Source organism: Ursus arctos, unplaced genomic scaffold, assembly GCF_023065955.2.
Source record: "Ursus arctos isolate Adak ecotype North America unplaced genomic scaffold, UrsArc2.0 scaffold_12, whole genome shotgun sequence".
Lineage (NCBI taxonomy): Eukaryota > Metazoa > Chordata > Mammalia > Carnivora > Ursidae > Ursus > Ursus arctos.
Window position 1 is genome coordinate 69,687,267 of NW_026622786.1, and position 22,357 is coordinate 69,709,623.

The 22,357-nt window shown below is 40.7% G+C and overlaps 1 protein-coding gene across 1 annotated transcript in view; it reads left to right on the top strand.

Annotated features, from left to right (window-relative positions):
- TESK2 (testis associated actin remodelling kinase 2) overlaps positions 1–22,357 on the top strand; it is a 127,098-nt gene that overhangs the window by 89,670 nt on the left and 15,071 nt on the right. The window lies entirely within an intron of this gene.

Genomic DNA, 22,357 nt, shown 5'->3' on the forward strand with positions numbered 1-22,357 from the left:
GAACACCATTCCTTATTTCTCTTCAAATAGTTTGTCAATAATTATAGCAGACAAACATAGCTCTTGTTAGTGCCTATAAAATATTGATATTATTAGGAAGAGTATTTCTCATATACAGTAGTGATCTGGACTTTTCTGGGCTTGAACCACTCCTGTGACTCTTCTTTCTTTATTTTTTTTTTAAAGATTTTTATTTATTTATTTGACAGAGAGAGATACAGCGAGAGAGGGAACACAAGGAGGGTGAGTGGGAGAGGGAGAAGCAGGCTCCCTGCTGAGTAGGGAGACTGATGAGGGGCTTGATCCAGGGTCCTGGGATCATGACCTGAACTGAAGGCAGATGTTTAATGACTGAGCCACCCAGGTGCCCCTCTTCTTTAAAATTATAGACACCTGGGGGCGCCTGGGTAGCACAGTCGTTAAGCGTCTGCCTTCGGCTCAGGGCGTGATCCCGGTGTTCTGGGATCGAGCCCCGCATCGGGCTCCTCCGTTGGGAGCCTGCTTCTTCCTCTCCCACTCCCCCTGCTTGTGTTCCCTCTCTCGCTGGCTGTCTCTCTGTCAAATAAATAAATAAAATCTTTAAAAAAAAAATTGTAGACACCTGGGTGGCTCAGTTGGTTAAGCATCTGCTTTCAGCTCAGGTCATGATCCCAGAGTCCTGGGATCGATCCCTGTGTCGGGCTCCCTGCTCAGTAGGGAGCCTTCTTCTCCCTCTCCCTCTCCCTCTGCCCCCTGGCTCTTGCTCTCTCTCTCTCTCATTCTCTATCTCAAATAAATAAAATCTTTAAAAAATAATAATAATAAAAATAAAATTATAGACATTGGGGTGCCTAGGTGGCTCAGTCAGTTAAGTGTCTGTCTTTGGCTCAGGTCGTCATCCTGGGGTCCTGGGATCTAGCCCCAAGTCAGGCTCCCTGATCAGCGGGGAGTCTGCTTCTCCCTCTATCCCTCCCCCTGCTTGCGCACGCTCTCTCTCTCTCTCTCTCTCCCCTCTAATAAATAAATAAATAAATAAATAAATAAATAAAATCTTTTAAAAAATAATAAAATTGTAGACATTAATTGAACTTCGAACTGTCAGTTAGGTACTACAACTACTATAGATAGTTTTACCTATAGTTAAGTATAGACTTCTGAGTTTTTAAGCAAATGAGTTATTCGATAAAGATAAAACAGTTTGGGGGCACCTGGGTGGTGCAGTTGTTAAGCGTCTGCCTTGGGCTCAGGGCGTGATCCCGGTGTTCTGGGATCGAGCCCCACATCAGGCTCCTCTGCTAGGAGCCTGCTTCTTCCTCTCCCACTCCCCCCTGCTTGTGTTCCCTCTCTCGCTGGCTATCTCGCTCTCTGTCAAATAAATAAATAAAATCTTCAAAAAAGAGAAAACAGTTTGATAAGAGATCAAACAAAACCTTTTAAGTTTAATGAGTTGAATTAAGAATCCATATTGTATCAAGTAGATATGCTCCGTAAGTATGTCTGACTCAGGAAACCCTAACGTTGTCTTTCATTTGGTCATGAGTATCAAAGAAGTGAAAATCTTCAGTTTTTAAAGACAGAGAATATAACCCTATATATTAGTTAGCTATTGCTATGTTATATCCAACCACAAAACCTCAAAAGCATACAACAATAAACATTTATTTATTGTATACCTGCAGGGCTGAGCTGAGCTGAGCCCAGTTGGTCAGTTCTGCTAGTCTCACTTGGGCTCACTCATGCATCTGGCTGGTCAGCTGGTGGTCTGATCTAGGTTGGGCTTTGCTGGGACAGCTTTGCTCCAGTTGCTTCTCACCCTTCTTCTGGGATCTGCAGACTAGCCTGGATGTGATGATACCAGAACAGCAAGAGTATGCCAGCCATTTGCACAAGTGCTTTTCATGATTCTGCTTATAGTCAGGTTTGCTTGGCCAGCATCCCCACTGGACGAAACAAATCACACACCTGGGTCCACACTGGGAGCATACTGCAAAGTTCTATGTCAAAGGGCATGGATTCCGTAAGGGGTGAAGAATTGGAACCACTGTTGCAATCTCCCATATCCTATAAATATCCCAATTAAAAAATCTTAATTATTTGTCTTTTCTACCCTACTTGAGGGCAAAGACTTTCTCCCATTATAAAAATCATAGCTACCAGTTAGTTATTAAACACCTACTGTAGGCTAAGTGCTATGCTTGCTGCTTTATATATTAGCTATAATTCTCACAATTCTGTAATCGTATTTTCTCCATTTTATAGATGAGAAAACTCAGCTTAGAGAAATTAAGAGAATTTCCAAAGTAGGATTTGGATCCAGATTCATTTGACTTCAAAGCCTATACCCTTTCCATTATAACACACTGTCCTTAATTCACTTATATATTATCCACAGTGCTAAGTGCTTATCTGTATCCCCACGGGTTCTTGTATGTATAGCATGTGTAGTATTTGTAGAATTTGATTTTAACTATTTTTATATTTTGGGTTACTTAGAAAAGATATTTCCTGATTTTTGGATATATTAGAATGTGTTTGGTTGCAAGTAACAGAAAATAGTCAAAAGATCTTAAACAACAAAATGACTAATATAACTGGAATTCCGGTAGCTTATTAGGTTAGGGGTTGGTTTAATTCAGCAGCTAAATAGATGTTATTTAGAGACCCCATGTCTTTCCATCACTTTGCTCTGTCAACTTCATCCTAAGGTGGCTGTCATTCTACTCAAGAAGTAGCAGTGACCAGCTTACATGCTGTATGTTTTCTCTTCCATATCCAAGATGGAGGTGTGGAGCGTTGTCAAAGACAGAAGAGAGAGATGCTTCGAGACAAATTATGTGTCATCTCATAATGTCTTCTTTCTAGGCACAAAGAGGGGCGCCTGGGTGGCACAGCAGTTAAGCGTCTGCCTTAGGCTCAGAGCGTGATCCTGGCGTTATGGGATCGAGCCCCACATCAGGCTCCTCCGCTGTGAGCCTGCTTCTTTCTCTCCCACTCCCCCTGCTTGTGTTCCCTCTCTCGCTGGCTGTCTCTCTCTCTGTCGAATAAATAAATAAAATCTTAAAAAAAAAAAAAAAAAGAAAGGCACAAAGAGGGAAATAGCCTCATAATCAAACAGTTCAGGGATCCTCTTTGTGCAGAATCTTTCAGTGCCTAGAAGATTGGAAATTTGGGGAATGAGTGGGGTATAAGGTTGTCGGGTAGGGATCTCAAGTGACAGTACTCTTTGGTTAAAAGAGTCAGCAAAAGAATTGCTTGGCAGATGTTTTGGGGACTCTCTTGCCTTCTCTACCATGGAGAAACTATGCTTTTTTCCCATGGTTCCAGTAAGAATCACTCAGCCATAACACAGCAATTGCTTGGCTGGTGAGGTGATTCATTCTTTTTACAGCAAAGTGACTTCAGTCAGGCAGATACTTGGTACTAAAAGAAATGCTCTTAGCTCATGAGGGAATGGATCAGCCCTGCAGGTGGCTGAAAAGAACTTTTTATTCACATAGCCCTCATCTTCTTCTCACTCACCATTTCTACCCCCACTATACACCTTCTTTCTTTTTTAAAGAGTAGTTACTTTGGAAATTCCTTGTTTATGTGCGTTGATATATGTTGTTTCTGAGTTGTTTTTTGTCAGACTTATAAGAAGTCTTATATAATCAGAGGGCTTATAATGAAAGGAAACTCTGTTGGTTCAGTGACCAAACTCATGCATTATTTATAAAAATGAGCAGCCAGACCCCGATTCTAGTTTCTTGGTGTGCTGTGATATTGCTGTTAGTTGTGCCTGCTTCTTTTTTGTTCCCGTGTGGCCCAGTACAGAGTATTCTCTTGGCCTTATTTACCTTGAGCCAGATGCAGTATTGTCTGGTGCCTGCCTTGGGTTAACTTTTGCAGCATAGCCATACCTATCTTTCAAGCATGGGGTGGCTTTGAAGAGACTATTTCTACCACATGATAGTGAAGAGGACACTCCAGATGTACCAACAATGATTGCCCCTGTGACTCAAGACTTCTAAAGGAATGGTGAGGTTAGGAGAGATGACAGACTGTGAATTAGCATCTGCAAGGGAAGAAAGAGATTCACTTTATACATACCACTTTCAGTGAATCTGCTGTAGGCTAGGCAGTCTGCTAGGCTCTGGGCTTCTCAGGATAAAAAAGAAGCCTATTCCCCTGTTCATTGCTGTATAACAAACTACCCTAAAACTTAGTGATTTAAAACAACCATTTTATTTTGCTTGTGATTTTGTAGGTCAGGAATTGGGAAGGGCTTTGCTGGGTCTCTGATCTACATGTGTCAGCTAGAGGACCCACTTCCAGGATGGCTGCTGCATTCGCATGCCTGGTGCCGTGGTGAATGAAGGTGGCTTGGCCCCTCTCTTTCACTGCATGGTGTCTCATTTGCTAGGTCATCTCTATATGGCTTGAGCTTCCCATAGCTTGGTGATCTCAGGATAGTTGGACTTTGTATACGGTGACTGGAGAGAGGTATAGGCCTCCCAAGTGGGAGCTGAAAGACTTCTTATGACCTACCTTTGAAGTTCCAGAATGTCACTTGTGCTGCATTCTCTTGGTCAGGTCTGATTCCACCGGGAGGGGAATTATTAGACTTTACATCTCACTGACCATTTTTATTCCACTGCGATGTCTTTCATGAACTCAGTGTTTAGTGACTGGGGTAGTGAGAAATTTCTTACTATGTCCTTCCTTAAAAGCTATTTTTAAATATCCAGCCATTACTCCCTGCTGTTAACTCTTGCATCTCCTTATGTATTAATAGTTGTTACTCATTATAGTTCATATTCTTTTTTTCTGTCATCTCCTGTTTTCCACTCAATTATTTTACTAATATTTCAAATACAACAGCTCAGTTAGGTCACTCGTTTCAATCTTACCATTTTTTGTTGTTAGAATACTTATTCCTCCAAATAACTACAGAATTGGTTTTCATATTTTCTCATCTCTTGAATTTAATCAGTTCCCAATCCTTTTGTTTTCTTCATGATGTCTTTCTGGTTCTTCTTTCTCTGCATTCTCGCCATGATGTTATTCCATGTCTTGATTCCTACAAAGACTTTGGCTGGTTTTCCTGTCTCTAATCTTTCTTTGCTTTAATTTGGTATATCACTACTCAAATAATCCATTAGGTATACCTTGATAATGTGATGCTTCTGTTTAAAGCTTCTGTTTAGAGGCTTCTGGGTGGTGTAGTCGGTTGAGCGTCTGACTCTTGGTTTCACTCAGGTCATGATCTCAAGGCTGTGAGATTGAACGCTGTGTGGTGCTCCGCGCTTAGTGCGGCGTTGGCTTCAATTTCTCTCTCCCTCTGCCCCTCCCCCCTTCACCTGCGCCCACTTCTCTCTCTCTCTCTCTCCCCACTCTCTCAAAAATAAATAAATAAATCTTTAAAAAAATTCTTAGAAACTTCTGTTTAGCATTCTAGACTCTCTCTATTTGATTTCAGAATATATATCCCTCCCTTTAGTTAGGAGGATCTTTCTGCTGTCTTCTACACATGCTGGCCTTAGATGTGCCTTCCAGGACGTGGGATGCCCTTATCTCTCTTCCCCTCCCACTTTCCAAGTTATGTCAAATCCCAGGCTCTCTTATGGAGCTCTGTCTCCTAAATAAGGTCAATGATAATGCTTTGTGTGGTTGGGCCCAAAGTATATGTTTAAGGTGTTTATAGTTGGTTGTTTAGTGTAGACCCAGCTCTCAGAAAGCTGAATTAGCTCTGGTGGAAAGAGCTTGAGGTCAGAAATAGTGTGAAATGTCACATCTCAAGTCCTTTCACAATTAGAAGTTTGTTTCATTTATACTTGTAAAAATAGCTAAACATGTTCCTATAAATACCTGGTGGCATCTTTACTTTTGAAAAAGGTAGCTTTTATTTAATTTTTTGGTTTGGTCATTTAGTAATAAAAAAATCTCTAAATAAATTGTAGCACATGTTTTCTGCCCTTATTTTTAGTAACTCCCTATGACATTTGAGAAACAAGAATCTGAGGTTGGCAGTCTAACCCACAAATAATAGAAGAGTTCATTTAGTTTACTTTATTCTTAAAGTAGCTTTCCCCTGACTTGCTAGCTTGCTTCTGGCTCTTTTATTCACCCAAAAAATATTTATTGGGCTTCTACTATGTATGTAGCACTCTTCTAGGCATTGGGAATATAATAATGAACAAATAATAATCTCTGCCCTCTGGAACGTACGTTGTGATCAGCCGGGGTGTGGGTAGGAGAGTTAGACTACATAGGAACCAAATTACAATATATGTGTTTAAGTGCTGTGGAGTTTGCAGTTTCAATATGTGGTCGGGGAAGGTCTCACTGAAGAAGCACAAATGAAGGAGGTAAGGGAACTAGCTGTATGAGTATCTGGGGAAAGAGTGCTCTAGAAAGTGGGAACAGCAAGTGCAAAAACACATAGGCAGAAATGTGCCTGGTGTGGTCGAAGAACTCCATGGAGGGTGACGTGGCTGCAGCGGAGAGAGTGAAAAGGATAGTAGAGGGGGTCAGAGAGGAAGTGCGGGCCAGATCACACAGTCTTGTAGACCACTGCAAGAGCTTCAGCTTTTGCTCAGGCTGAGTTGTAAAGTCTTTGGGGGTTTTTGAGTAGAGCTATGACATGATGTGACTTATCTTTTACAAAAATAACTCTGGCTGCTGTGAGGTGAATAGATTGAAAAGGAGGCAAGGGTGAAAGCAGGAAGACTAGTTAAGAGAGAACTGGTCGAGACTGTGCAATAAATAAAGACTATGCAAAAAGGCTGGGAGATGATGATAACTTGGACCAGAGTGCTGCTGGTGATTCTGGATCTATTTTGAGAGTAAACTAGCCTTTACTGATGCTTTAGGTGTGGAGTGTGAGAAGATAAAGGGAGTCAAGGATAACTCTGAGGTTTTTGTTCAGAACACCTGATGAATAGAGTTGCTATTAATAGAGATGGGGAAGACAACAGGATGTACAAGATGGGAGAGGATGGAGAGGTCAGTTTTGAACAGGTTGAGTTTGAAATATTTGTTGGACATCCAAGTGGAGGTAGCTTCATAGATCACAGGGATTCCAAGGAGTACTCTGAGTGCTGATACCTTATTTGTTCAGATCCTGTTTATCAACTTTTTCATTAGAAAATATTTCACTGATTTGGAAGGAGGCATTTTCAATTGCTGTATTACTTCCTGAGTAATAATAGTGGGAAAAAAAATCACTAAGTTGTTTTCCTTCCTCCCTCCCTCCCTCCCTCCCTCCCTTCCTTCCTTCCTTCCTTCCTTCCTTCCTCCCTCCCTCCCTCCCTCCCTCCCTCCCTCCCTTCTTCCCTTCCTTCCTCCCTTCCTTCCTTCCTTCCTTCCTTCCTTCCTTCCTTCCTTCCTTCCTTCCTTCCTTCCTGGGATCTCTACACCCAACGTGGGGCTCAACTCATGACCCTGAGATCAAGAGTCTCGTGTGCTACCAACTGAGCCAGCCAGGCACCGCCTGTATTTTTAACTAAATGCTTTCTATGTTCCAGGCCTCGCTAATTTTCCCCCTTTCTCTCTCTCATTCTCTCCCTCTCTCTCTATATTGTTTAATTATCACAAAATACCATAAAATAGGTAGTGTTTCTCCTATTTTACAGATGAGGAATCTGGAGGCTGAGAAAGAAATTAATTTAAGGTCTTTTTAGCTAAGTAATGGAGCTGGAATTTGAATCAAGTTCTGGCTGACTACAATCCTGTGTTTACTAGACTTTAAGCTCCTTGGGCTTGGTTATTTTGTTCACTAATGAGTCTTCAGCAACTGGCACATAAAGGCATGCAATAAATACTAGTTGAGTGAGTGGATAAATGGATGAATGAATGAATACTGCTTCCCACACTTGAACTTACAGCAGTGAATCTGTTTGCCACAAAAACATTTGTCTCTTTCAAGGTGGTTTTGTCCATCCATTTGATGCATCTTTTCTCAGTGTTGGTAGTGACAGGACAGCAGGAGGATTTAGAAAAACACTTTAGGGGATTTCTAGCTAATCTTTCTCCTAATCCTCTCTATGACTGTGAGACTAGTGTGGCAACTGAATTTATAGAGCTCTTTTTGAGTTTACTGTAAACCAGTTTTTAACAGAAGTTTTGACAGGTGTGCTTTTCTTAACTTGATAAGTGGTATCATTCACGGCAACTGGGTCTCTTTGTAGGCCCTTGAGAGCTAGCTGTTCCTACTTTGGATCCTGTAGGAGAATGGAAGGACAGTGGAAGGAGGGTGGTCTCCCAATATACCTCTCGTACATTCCTGCTACTCAAGGGCATTTCAGCATTCCTTACACCCCATACCTCATCGCTGTCTGCACTTTCTGTGTTTACTTGTTCTTCGTGTTGGTCTTTTCTTGTTATCATGGTCACCATTATTTGCTTATATAGTACATTTTAGCACATTTCACCTTCCTGTAGTAATTGCTTATGCTTATTTTCTATTCAACAAATAATTAAGCAGACACTTTCGGTCAAGGGCTAATTTAGGTCAACTTCGAAAAAGAGAAGCTAGTCTATGAAGATGGCAGAACAATTGTCTAAAGCCTTCCTTTTTTTTTTTTTAAGATTTTATTTATTCATTTGAGAGAGAGAGAGACAGCCAGTGAGAGAGGGAACACAAGCAGGGGGAGTGGGAGAGGAAGAAGCAGGCTCCTAGCAGAGGAGCCTGATGTGGGGCTCGATCCCAGAACGTCGGGATCACGCCCTGAGCCAAAGGCAGATGCTTAACGACTGAGCCACCCAGGCGCCCCTGTCTAAAGCCTTCTCGTACGTGTAGCACAAGTAGCTGCTTAATAAACGTTAAAGTAATAACCTGTAAAAGTATTAGTATAGTGTTTAGCCTTTCTACTATTTAGCTGATAGTTCTCTTTTCCTTCATCCCCAACCTCTCCCACTTTCTGTGGTCTTATCAATCACCATGTCCACTTTACCTTCTTCCTATCTTGAATCCATTCACCTTACACCAGTTCCTTCTGCCACCATCTTGCAATAACCTTCTAACTAGTCTATCAGTCTTCTTCTCCCCTTAAATCCATACTACCCATGTTGCCAGCCAAGTGGTCCTTTTAAAGTACAAATATATATTTTAACTATCTTAGCCATTTTTAAGTGTACAGTTCAGTAGATAGTATTAAATACATTTACATTGTTGTGCAACAGATCTCCAGATCTTTTTCATCTTTTACTTTCTGTTTCTATGATTTTGACTGCTCCAGGTACCTCATAAAAGTGAAATCATACAGCATTTTGTCTTTTTGTGACAGTCTTTTTGTGCTTATTTCACTTAGCATAATGTCCTAACGGTTGATCCATGTTGTAACATGTGACAGGATTTCCCTCCTTTTTAAGGATGAAAATATTCCATTGTAAATATATACCACATTTTACTTATCCATTCATCTGTTGATGGACAGAAGCACAGTGTTTAATCCAAATCTAATTTTGTTTCTCCGTGTATAAACCCTTCTGTGGCTCCTCATTGTCCTCAGGGTTAAGTCAAAACATCTGATCCTACTACTGCTTGTCTGTGTGGCCTCACTGCTCACTTCTCTGACCTCTTTGCCGCTGTCTCAATTATGTGAACTTTTTCAGTTCCACAATGGGACATGACCTTTTCCATTTCTGGGCCTATGTACCAGCTCTTCTCTCTGCCTAGAACACAACCTCTCCATCTTCCATTGGCCTGGCGAACTCTTACTTAACTTATTTTCTCTTATTTTCTGATATCCTAAGGGTAGGTACCCCTCCTATTTACTTCAATATTACAATAGTATTTATCATTGATTTTTATTTACTGTTCATGTATGTAGGTTATAAATTCCTTAAGGGCAAGGACCATTTTATTTACATTGTTATCAGTTGCTTCCTAGTATAAAGCCTGAAAAATGATAGCTGCTTATCATATTTGTTGTGAATAATCAGTGGCATTTTCTGGCTCAAAACCTTCAGTGATTTCTTCATTGATTATAGCGTAGTTTTATAACCTTAGTTGCTTACCAGAATTGCTTAGGAGCTTTTTAGAAAGTGCAGATGCCAGGACCTCACACAAGACCCACTGAATTAAAGTCTTGGAAGAGGCCTAGGTGTCTGTATTTAAAAATTTCATGAATTTGGGGGGCGCCTGGGTAGCGCAGTCGTTAAAGCGTCTGCCTTCGGCTCAGGGCGTGATCCTGGCGTTCGGGGATCGAGTCCCACATCAGGCTCCTCCGCTGGGAGCCTGCTTCTTCCTCTCCCACTCCCCCTGCTTGTGTTCCCTCTCTCGCTGGCTGTCTCTGTCAAATAAATAAATAAATCTTTAAAAAAAAAAAAAATTTCATGAATTTATAAAGTGCCTAGCTTATCCTGTGCACAGCTAGGTTTAAAACACGGAGTTCAGGGGGCGCCTGGGTGGCTCAGTCGGTTGAGTGACTGCCTTCGGCTCAGATCATGATCCCAGGGTCCTGGGATTGAGCCCCGTATTGGAGTCCCTGCTCAGCGGGGAGCCTGCTTCTCCCTCTTCCTCTGCTGCCCCCCCCCCCCCGCTTGTTCTCTCTCTCTGTCTCTCTCTGTCAAATGGGTAGGTAGATAAAATCTCTAAAAAACAACAACAACATGGAATTCGGATACTCTCAGTTTGGCATCCTAGTCCTCTGTGCTCTAGCATCATCTTGCCTTTTTTCTGCTAGGTCTTCTTTAACAAGTACTCTGTCCTTCAGACAAACTACTTTTCATGTGTTTACTAAACATGGTCTGCGTTTTTTTGCCTCCTTATTCATTTTTTTTTATCTTCAAATGTACTCTTTCTCTTTATCCTATAGAAATCTTCTTTCTCTTCAAGACTTGGCTCAAAAGTCCACTTATTTCTTCATAAAACCTTTTCTGATTCTTTCATTGACATTGTTTGCTCCCCCCTCCTTGCCAAATTTGGCCCTTCCATTGATCTTCTTCTCGTGTGTGTGTGTGTGTGTGTGTGTACATATACATATACATCTTATTACACATTTTGTCATGTATTAAAGTTATTTTTCTTTGGTTTCCCTATATAAATATAAGCTTCCAGAGTAGAAGAAACCCAGGCTTTGGGGTCAAAAGGCTTGGGTAAAAATCCAGACTCCACCATTACTAGTTGAATAACCATAGGCAAATTATTTAAATTCTCTAGGCTTGATTTCCTCATTTATAAAAAAAATTTTAAAAAGGATAACAAGAATGTTTTGGGATGTTGCAAGGTTCAAATGAGGTAACTATGAAAGTGCCTTATACAACCAATTAGTTGCTGGTTATTATAGGGGTAGTATTTTACTCATCTGTGTATTCCTGATCTCCCAGCAGTACTTTGTAGTTAGAAGCCACTTTAGAGATATTGACTAAATGACTGAATAGGGGCAAAAGGAAGCACATTTTATGCCAAAGTGGAGGTAAATTTTCTTTTAAAAATTTCTTTTAAAAATACATTTAAAAATGTATTTTGGGGCCTGTACGAATGGCTAGAACTCTTGCCTCATGAATGGAATCATTTCTAAATGGCTTTTGTGTTGTTTAATTATAACACCTCTTGCATAGTCATCATTTGACTCTGTAACTAATTTGCTCAACAACTTATTTTCCATCCAGATTAGCTCGTCAGTCAAACATGTATTTCTGGTACACCCAGAAGGAACAGAACTGAGCACTGGACTTTTGGAAATACAGATAAAACAATAGACATCCTGCTTACCTGATAAGTCAACGAAAGTTTTGGATAAGAAAATATTTCATTTTTTTTAAACCAATAATTTATTGTAGTTGGCAGTACCAGGGACACTTTAAAAAAAACTTTTTTTTTTTTTTGAAGATTTATTTATTTATTTATTTGAGAGAGAGAGAAAGAGAGAGTAAGCAAGGGGAAGAGCAGAGGGAGAGGGAAAGGGAGAGAATACTCAAGCAGACTCCATGTTCAGCATGGAGCCCAACTTGGGGCTCAATCCCAGGACCCTGAGATCATGACCTGAGCCAAAATCAAGAGTCTCAACTGACTAAGCCACCAAGGTGCCCCCCCCAAACTTTTTAAAAAAAAATTTAAAATCAGACATACTCATTAAAGAAATAGCTGTTATTTCTGGAATGTTAAGTGTTATATGTATTTTCTTTTTTCATCCTTACGACAACCCTGTGAGATATAGTCGTTATTACTGCTATTTCATGTAAGAAGAAAGCGAGAATTAGAGAGATAAAATTTGAAAAGTGATTCTCCCACTTTTTACCCAACTTAACGCCTCAATTTTTAAGTCTTAGTTTAAATTTTCAGTTCTTTGGAGTGGCTTTTCCTAATGACCTCCCTACCTCCAGATTGTGAGTTGGGTTCTAATTCTCGTTGTTAGCACTCTTTTTTCTTTCATTGTAGCACATCTTATAACATATAACATATAACTCTTCATTTATATGAATGTTTGTTTATTGTCTCTCTCTCTCCCATATTTCCATGAGGACTAGGGCTGTTTTCTGTTTTGTTTACCACTAGCAAGAAATAGGTAGCAGGTCATTGAAGGGATAGGGGTCAGGTTAGAAGGATTAGTTGGGTTTCTTCAGGCACTGCTTTTCTATCAAGTCAGGAAAGTTAAAGACAATGTTGTTACATGTTGGGAGGCTGGACTGTTAGCCGAGGGCACCACAGTTAAGGAGAACAGTTGTGTTTAGTGTGGTTCTTAGTCTCTTCACTACCTATTTCTCTTGATGAAGCTAATATGGGTTGCTTTGGTTACTTGCAAGGACGTTATAGAAGGAAGATGTCTGATATGGGGCTTAGAATGGCTTACCTTTCAGATATATTCTGTCATATTGTTATTCTGTAGACTTTGGCATTGTTTTCCCTATGAATATGTACTTTGTACTTTTGAAAAAAATTTTTATCCATCATGGCAAGTGAGATAAATAAGAACAGTATAGTAGACATATGCTGGTACTAACTTACCTTTAAAAAAAAAGATTTTGTTTATTTATTTTGAGAGAGAGCAAGCAAGGGGAGAGGCAGAAGCAGAGGAGAGAGAATCTCAATGAGTCTCCATGCTGAGCAGGGAGCCCAGTGCTGGGCTGGATCTCATGACCCTGAGATCATGACCTGAGCTGAAATCAAGAGTCAGATGCCTAACTGACTAAGCCACCCAGACTAATCTTGCCCCCTGACTAACTTATCTTGTACGTAACGTCATCAAATACTTTTCTGAGACTACCTAAAAGATAAGGAGGCATTCATGAAGATCAGATAGAAGAACATTAAAATTTGGGGAAAAAGACAGAGGCTAGATCATGCAGGGTCTTACAAGCCATGGTAAGGATTTTGAAATTTAAATGCAGCAGGAAGCCAGAAGGGTTTTTGATAGGAGGGAATATGATACAATTTGCATTTAAAACACAGCAGCTTGGCTGCTCTGGGGAGAATAGATTGTTGAGGGGCAAAAGTGAGGGCATGGAGACCAACCATAGGAGAAACTTATATTAGAGATTATATGACAGATGTGGATGGTTTGGACTGGGGTGGTATCTGTGTGAAGATCTGTCTTGGAAAATATAAACACAAGGTCTTGACTATGACTTCGATAAGGAGAATGAGAAATCAGATGGTACCCAGTTTCTAGGTAGGTGGTGGTGCCATTTACTGAGATGTGGAAAACTTGGAGTAGAGCTGGAATATTTCTCCTTTCTCTGCTGTGTGTATATTACCTGGGAACCTTTTTTTTTTTTTTTTTTTTTAACATAATGCTGTAATTGGCATAGTTTCTTCACTATAGAATACCAGGCTCAGTCTTTTTCTTAGCCCAACTTAAGGCTCTTCCTTGAGCAAGACCTTCCCGGTCTAAGCCCTGAAGACTGAGGTAGCTGATGAGAGCTGACTCATGGAGTGTGGAGAAGGAATCCCTATATGTAGATAGATGGCTAGGGACACTTCATTCATTAGTTCATTCAACAAGTATTTATGGGGGCCTACTTTACCAGACACGGTATTGAACCTGTTTTCAATGAATTCATGAAAAGAAGTTAATTATGTGTCAGGACCTTCTGAATTTATTTGGAAAGCATTTCAGAATTGAGTGATATGTTCTTTCTCTGCTTCTCGTCATTTGGAAAAAACATTTTTTCAGTTTAGAATCCCCAAAATCCTTCCGAATGGCATTATATCCAGATCTGCTGCTTTACTTAAATTGAGAGTTGGCATTAGACTAGCATTAGCTGCTTCCCTGGGAGTCCCAGTGGCTGACAGGAAAGATAATTTTAAACAAGTTGGTAGAATAAATCCAGATTTACACTCAAGATTAACCACCTGATTTTTCTCATTCTCTCATTAAAGAGGGGACATCATTCTGACATCTGAGATGGTTTGAAACCAAGGAAAAGAGAAGGCTCTCTTTTCTTGTTTGAGGCTATAGATACTTGTGTATATACCAGACCTCAAATCTGTTTTGTCTGCAATAGAACCAGACCTGGCTGGGTCCTCTGTCTCCACCCCTTCCTTTGGTAACTCGTAGTAGTCTTCATGGATTTCTGTGAACATGAGGGTATTTAGTTACCCATTTGACCTTTACCCTTTGGAAGAGATTTCTGCCTGCACTTGGAGTGACTATTGGGGTGGGAAGCTATCTTCCCATAGCAAGTTGGAAACCTTTCCTCCCTTTCTACCCCTCCACCTACTGTTTGCCACTAGAAGATACCCTTTAAACTTGTTTGCTTCTTTTAACTTCTGCTTGATTTATTCCTTATTCCGAGGCAAAGTGGTATGCTAATATAGGCAGAGTAGGTAGAAGAAATGATTGGTTCATTTGAAGATGCAGTTCCTTTGATATAAATCACCTTAATTAGAAACTTCACTTCTTTTGGTTTCTATTTTCATTTTGTCCACTGTCAAGCCCCTTTTCCTCAGATATGATGGGGAGCCAGGGTGTGTTTGTCTTCCTTAATGGATTGCTTTGTTCGCTCTGAGCCCGGTCACCAGGTGAATGTCAAAGATTCCTATGTGGGTCTGCAGAGTGCTGGGTTGTAGTAGATGTGGGGTAGCATGCTGGAGGTAAGAATAATTTTAAGCATGAACGCAATAGCCTTATGGATTTGGGAATACGAAAGCAAACTGGATGAAGTAGTTAGGAGCCCCGGCCTGATCTTAAATCATGTCTACAACCATTGATTGTGAGTAGAGCATCACAGGGTAAAGGGAACAGTCTTACTATTTCTTAGTTTATTTCTTTGAGAAGATTTATTCTACGGATTTATCTTTTAATGTTTAGTTTATTTAAACAAATTTGATTTTGATTATGAGATGTTTGATGGAAGAGTTAAAAATCTGGGAAAAGCTTAATCACACTTTTTCGAATCTTGTAGGTAAACAGTCATTTTGATGTTTATAGTAGCTTACATGCATAGAAAAACACTCCTACTGCTTCAGGTGTGTTAAGCAAACATATTCTTTTTTTTTTTTTTTTTTAAAGATTTTTTATTTATTTATGTGACAGACAGCCAGCGAGAGAGGGAACACAGCAGGGGAGAGGGAGAGGAAGAAGCAGGCTCCCAGCCTAGGAGCCTGATGTGGGACTCGATCCCGGAACGCCGGGATCACGCCCTGAGCCGAAGGCAGACGCTCAAGGACTGCGCTACCCAGGCGCCCCAGCAAACATATTCTTTAAGCAGTGAATGGGTTCATACTAAACATCTATCTATGGGAAGTGTGAATGAAGAGGGGGAGGTATCATTTTATGGCTTCTTTCAGTTACTGATAAAAGAAATATGTTCTATAAAAGGAGGTCACAGTTATATATATATATACATATATATATATATATATATATATATTTTTTTTTTTAAGATTTTATTTATTTACTTGACAGAGATAGAGACAGCCAGCAAGAGAGGGAACACAGCAGGGGGAGTGGGAGAGGAAGAAGCAGGCTCATAACGGAGGAGCCTGATGTGGGGCCCGATCCCATAACGCCGGGATCACGTCCCGAGCCGAAGGCAGACGCCTAACCGCTGTGCCACCCAGGCACCCCACGCAGTTATATTTTTTAAGTCCATGTGATTTTGACCACTTGAAGGAGTTTGCCAATAGTCTGATAAAAGTATCCTCAGAATTTTATATCACTGAGTGGCCAAATGTACTGTTTTGTGTTTCATTTTATTTCCAGTGTTACCATAATATCCGCCATATAGTAGGCATTTTTACTATTATTATTTAAAAGATTTTATTTTTAAGTAATCTCCACACCCAACATGGGGCTCTAACTCAAAACCCTGAGATCAAGAGTCACGCACCCTACCAACTGAGTCAGCCTGGTGCCAGTAATGCCAATAATAAGCATTATTAAATATTTGTTTTGGATGCTATTTATCAGAAAAATTCTCTAAAGGCACACTTCCCTTTTGATCTACATTGAATTGGAATGGCTTCTAATATGAGAGAGCTTAAAACCTGTCTGCATGTATTTAAATGTACTTATTCACTTGTTCATTCAACAATTTATTGTTCACTGGATACTGGGCTCACAAAGTTGAGAAAGACCTGGTCCCTGCCATCAAGGTTATAGTACAATGTGGTAAGCAATAGTAGAAATGCATACGGGGGGCTAAAGTGTCACAAAGTATAGAATAGGGTGTTAGGAAATGCTTTCCAAAATAGAAGACTTGAGCTAGGATTAGGAGGATGAATAAGAGTTAACAAAGCTATGAAGGGGAAGAAGAGTATTCTGGGCAGTAGATAAACATATATGAAGGCAAAGAGAGTGAAACATTTAAATATGTTCAAACACATTTTGGGTTCCCTTTCTTTTTGGGTCAGTTCGTTACTACTGACTGTTTCAGTCAGGCAAGCCCTAGTGGACCTCCTGAACAGTGGCGAATGCGGGTTTTGGCAGATGAAGGGATATATGCTTGTGGTGGCTGCAGAACCTCGAGCTGAGAACAGGAGGCTCCTTGGGGGCACAAGCCTCCCACAGGGCGCTCTTGGGATGCCTGTCCTGAAATTACCCGGGGCAGTAACAAAGCTTGCTTTTCTTCTTCAAACCAAGCCAGCAGGATGGGATGTCTGCTAGCCTTTGTGTTTGGAGCCAACCAAAAAACATACAGTGGCTGGCACAATGGCATTGTTGGGCTTCAGTGAAAACTAGGTCGGGGCCCGGGCCCTCATCTGTGGAGGGCTTATCCGAAGTACAGAGGTTTGACAAGTCACTGATTTGGTTATTTGACATTGATGCTGGTTTCTGATGTGTTTCTGACTTACTGATGGAATGTAAGATGATAGGACCCCTTCTTATCTTCTCCAAACACCTGAGTTTGGAATCTCTGAGTTACCTTTCTTTTCCTTCAGTTCTCGTATTTACCACCCAGTTGCTATATCCTTTAGACTCTATCTCTGCGTTTTCTAACTCTAGTCCACCTTTTCATGCCTAAGTCAGGAATTTGGTCATGTCTCATCTGGACTGTCACAGTACCCTCCAGACCTTCCTCTAGTTCCTTCTCTATCCTGCTACCAGCATGACCTTTCTAAAATGTAGTTTTGGGCATGTATTAGTTTCCTAGGGCTGCCATGACAAAACACTACAATGTGGGTGGCTTATAACAACAGAAATTGATTCTTCTACAGTTCTGAAGGTTGGAAGTCCAAAATCAAACTGTTGACAGGGCCATGTTCTCTATGAAAGCTCTAGGGGAATATCCTTCCTTACCTCTTCCTAGCTTCTGGTGGTGTTTCTTGGCTTATAGATGTATCAGTCACATCTCTGCTTCCCTTATTACATAACACTCTCCCTGTGTGTCTGTGTCTCTTCTCTTTTTATAAAGATACCAATCCTATTGGACTAAGGGTCTACCCTACTCCGGTATGATCCCATCTTTATTTGATTTTCCATCTGCAAAGACTCTATTTCCCAAAAAGGTCACATTTACAATTACCAGGGGTTAGGACGTGAGCATATCTTTTGGGGAGACATGATTCAACACACGACAGATCATAATATACTCTACCTGTAAATCTTTAGTGCCCCTGTGATCTGACAAATTAACTGTAGATGTTTCATCTTGCTGTTCCAGAACTTCTCTAAAAATTACACATTTGTAATAATAAATAAAATAGTAACAGCAATAGATAACAACTGACATATACTGAGAACTTTCTTTGACATTGTTCTAAGCATTTTACACATCAATTGATTGAATCTTTATAACTCTATAGGTTAGGTACTAATCTTTTTTTTGAGGGGGGTAGATAGTATTCTTATTCCCATTTTATAGATGAGTATTAAAGAAATTTAATGACCAACCCAGGGTCACACCGCTAGTCACAGGTGAGAGTCCATCCTAGGCAGTCTAACTCCATGGTATGTGGGCTTTTCCACTATACTGTACCGTCCATCTTTATTTTTTAGCTTCATCCCTTCTCCCTATTTATACCTCATTCAGGAAAAAGTAAAGGAATAACTACTAATTTCTGCACTTTATCTTTGTGTTCCTTTTGCACAGATTGTCCTTCTTATTCCCAGTCCTACATATGGGCTTCCATAAAATGGAACTGAATCCTCAACAGTGAGTGATTAGCCAGGCCTGGGTGAGGGAAGGGTATTCCAGGTAAAAGGACCAGCAATGTGTGCAAATGTGCAAATAAGCAGGGGTCAGACCTGTATAAGCAGGAGTGAAAGGCTTCATATTCCATGCCAAGTAAGGGTTGTGGGTTTTATCCTAACAGTAATAGGGCATCACTGAATAATTTAACAGGGGATTGACTCTAGGTGGGCATTTCAGAAGGAGTATTTGGCTGTATTATGGAACATGGATTGCAATGAGGGCTGTGTCTGTTTAAGATACAAGAAATGGACAAGAAGACTAGTTAGAAAGCCAGTGGAATAACCCAGGGAGGGGTTATGAAGATAAGATATTGATAGTGGGAAGAGTGAGTTGTATACTATGAGCTAAGCACTATGCTGGGCATACTTTGTACGCATTATTTCCTTTAATTACTCCCTGCCTTTAATTAAACCCCAGATCCTGTTGCTTCTACCTCTCAGCTGTCTCCAGATATTAGCCTCCTTTTCGTTCTTGCGGTCATTGTCTTATTCACACCTTCCCAGCTGGATGACTCCAGAAGCCTCCTAACTATTCTCCTGGCTTCAATTCCTGACTTTTCTTTCTTTTTTTTTTTTTTAAAGATTTATTTATTTATTTGACAGAGATAGAGACAGCCAGCAAGAGAGGGAACACAAGCAGGGGGAGTGGGAGAGGAAGAAGCAGGCTCCCAGCTGAGGAGCCTGATGTGGGGCTCGATCCCAGAACTCCAGGATTATGCCCTGAGCCGAAGGCAGACGCTTAACGACTGAGCCACCCAGGCGCCCCGACATATGATTTCTTGCATACGTAATATTGTTTAGTCTCCAGCACACATTTATTTATTGACTGCCTTTTAGGAAGAGTCTTTAATGAAATCAAGTATCAAACACAAATGAAATGGTAAAAACTCTGTTATAATATTTTATTAGACCACGAGTTGGAAAGGCAGGTTTTAGTGTAGATGAAATTGGGGAAGAGTCACTAAGAGGTACTGAAGTACCTATCACATTTGATGGGCTGATATTACAGTTTTCTGAACTTGAAAGTTTAAAAGGACAACAATAAAAAACGTAAAAACTTCTCTCTCTAGTAGGTTATTTAAGTGCATTGCCAATGCCTTAGGTTGTTTTGTAGAGCTGCTCAAGGGAGTGGTCTGGAAGAAAACAAAGCGGAAGCAGCTGTTACTCTCATTCTGGGAAGCTGGTGTAGTTGATCTTGCCTCTGCTTCCCACAGAGGGATTTGTTCAGAGGACACACCAGCTGAGCCTGCCCTGGGAGTTGCTTATGGGGAAGTGAACGTCCCAGCTAATGGGCACACAGAGTGTGTAGCAACTTAGAAATCTTCCTTGTTGGCAGATCTCAAACTTCCTTTCTTCATACATGCAAAGGTCTTGAGACACTCCGAAGTTGTGGTTTCTGAAGGCCCAGAGGCTTATCAGCCCCCTCTAAAAATATTCACCAAAGGCAAGCAAGAGAAATGGGTTCTAACAATAAACTCCATTTAGTTTCCTTCTCTGGTCCTGGTTTGTGCTTCTTCCATCTTGCTGGAAAAACCAGAGCCTACTAGTGGTGTGATGCGCCCCACCTTTCTCCTCTGCTCTCCACCTTCTGCCTTGATCTATGGATTTCTCAAGTCTTTAGAGACATGCTGAAAAGAGTAAATATGTGTTTTTCTGAACCAGAATCAAGAGTACTGGCTTAGCCTGGCGCAGAGAGAATGCAAATATAGCCTTTTCATCATAGTCTTTTCTGCCTGGCCCTCCATTGGGAAACCTCAGGGGCTCCTGAAGTCAGGCCTTCACGTCGCATCCTCACCATTATCAAGGAAGTGAACCAACACCTTTTTAGGTCTTTCTGGCTCTCAGAACTAAAGAAGTTTGTCTGTATGATTAGCGTCCACTGTGTTGTCCCCAATAGGCTTGGAGTTTGCAAGTTCAGTTTCTTTTTAGCAAGCGAGCTCCTTAAATGTGAACCGTGGACAGATTCAACTAAAGTGAAGAGATGAAAGGCGCTGTGTTAATGCCGTCGTTATGCCCATTTTGAGATTTCCAAGATGGATTAAAAACAGAATGAAGCAGATTGACAGGTTTCCCTTTTGAGAAGTTAGGTTTATTTTTAGCCATTCTCTGCGGTGCCAAGCCTGCTCCACCGCATCCGAGGATTTGAGCTGCTGCATCGTGCTGCCCCCAGCTGGTCCTTTTTGGTGCTTATGTTACCACATCGTGACATCTCATTATGTGGCGCTTAAATATTTTTCTAAGCACTTTCATATGTTTGTATTAGATTCACATAATGACATTGTAAGTTATATGGATCAGGAATTATCTGTTTTATAGGTAGGAAAGCTGAAGGATAGCCTCATTAGTTGATTTGTCCAAAGGTAATTGGTTATTAAGAGGCAGAATTGGACTAAAATTCAGATCTCTTGCCTGCTATCCCTTTAGGTTCCCTAGTCTTTTGAAAAATTCAGTATCACCCCCCAAAATAGGTATTTAAGAGCTTAATTTTAGGCTTAGAGGAATTTTCCCCTTTATCTCTTGTGGAAGGAGGAGGGAGATAATATATCATGTGAGGTTTAAATAAATTCATGATCTAATTGGTAAAAATTTTTGAGCTCCTGTTCTGTATGAGGCTCTTCGACTCAGATGCTGTGGCCTGTAACTCTAATGTAATGTAGTGGGGAAGAATGTGGACCCTGGGCCAGACTGCCTGGGTTTGAGCCCTGGCTCTTAAAGTCTAAATGCCGTTTATAAAATGAGAATAATAGTACACTTAATTCATAGGGTTATGTGCAGATTAAACAAGATAATTAATGTAAAGTTCTTAGACTAGTGCCTGGCACAAAGTAAGCACTATATAAATAAATACTAGTTGTTGCTATTGTTATTATTATTACCCTTGCTCTTATTATCATCTCTATGTAAATACATTTATTTGCTCTTTTTTTTTTTTTTTAAGCAAGGCAGCCCTTCATGGGTATGTAGAAATGATGAACAGCCAATTTACTGAAAGAGTACATCTTCACATAGTTTCTCCACAGCCTTATCTTCCGTTCACTCCTCAATTCACTTTGGTCTTAACTCTGGTCTTAACCAACTCCTTTGGCCATAGTTGCCAATGACTTCTTAGTTGCAAGTTCAGTGGGCACTTTTCATGCTCACCTTACTTGATCTGTATGGCATTTGATACTTTTGGTCATCTGAACTTTGGAATGTTCTCCTTCTTGGACTTCTATGGTAACATTCTTGCTTGGTTCTTCCTCTGCCTGCTCCTTTAAATGTTGCCATACCTTAGGATTCTGTTAATTTCTCACTTCATATGTTAACCCCTGGACAACTTCATACATCCCTTGGCATCAGTGATTACTTCAGCTCAATGTTACTGCCTCCTAAATGTTGGTCTTTAGCTCAGTCTTTGTTCCTAAACTTTAAGCTCTTTTTAGGACATATCTACCTTGGCTGTCCCACAAGTGCTTAAACTCAACATGTCATAGCTGACCTCACTATTTTTTTTTTATTAAGATTTTTATTTATTTATTTGACAGAGATAGAGACAGCCAGCGAGAGAGGGAACACAAGCAGGGGGAGTGGGAGAGGAAGAAGCAGGCTCCTAGCAGAGGAGCCTGATGTGGGGCTCGATCCCATAACTCCGGGATCACGCCCTGAGCCGAAGGCAGGCGCTTAACCGCTGTGCCACCCAGGCACCCCTGACCTCACTATTTTTAACCTTGCTTCTTCTTCTAAAAATCTGTCCTTCTCTCTATTCTGTGGATATTGAATAATGGCATCCAGGGACTAATAGCCTGGATCAACCTAGGGATTTTCATTGTGCTTGTTCC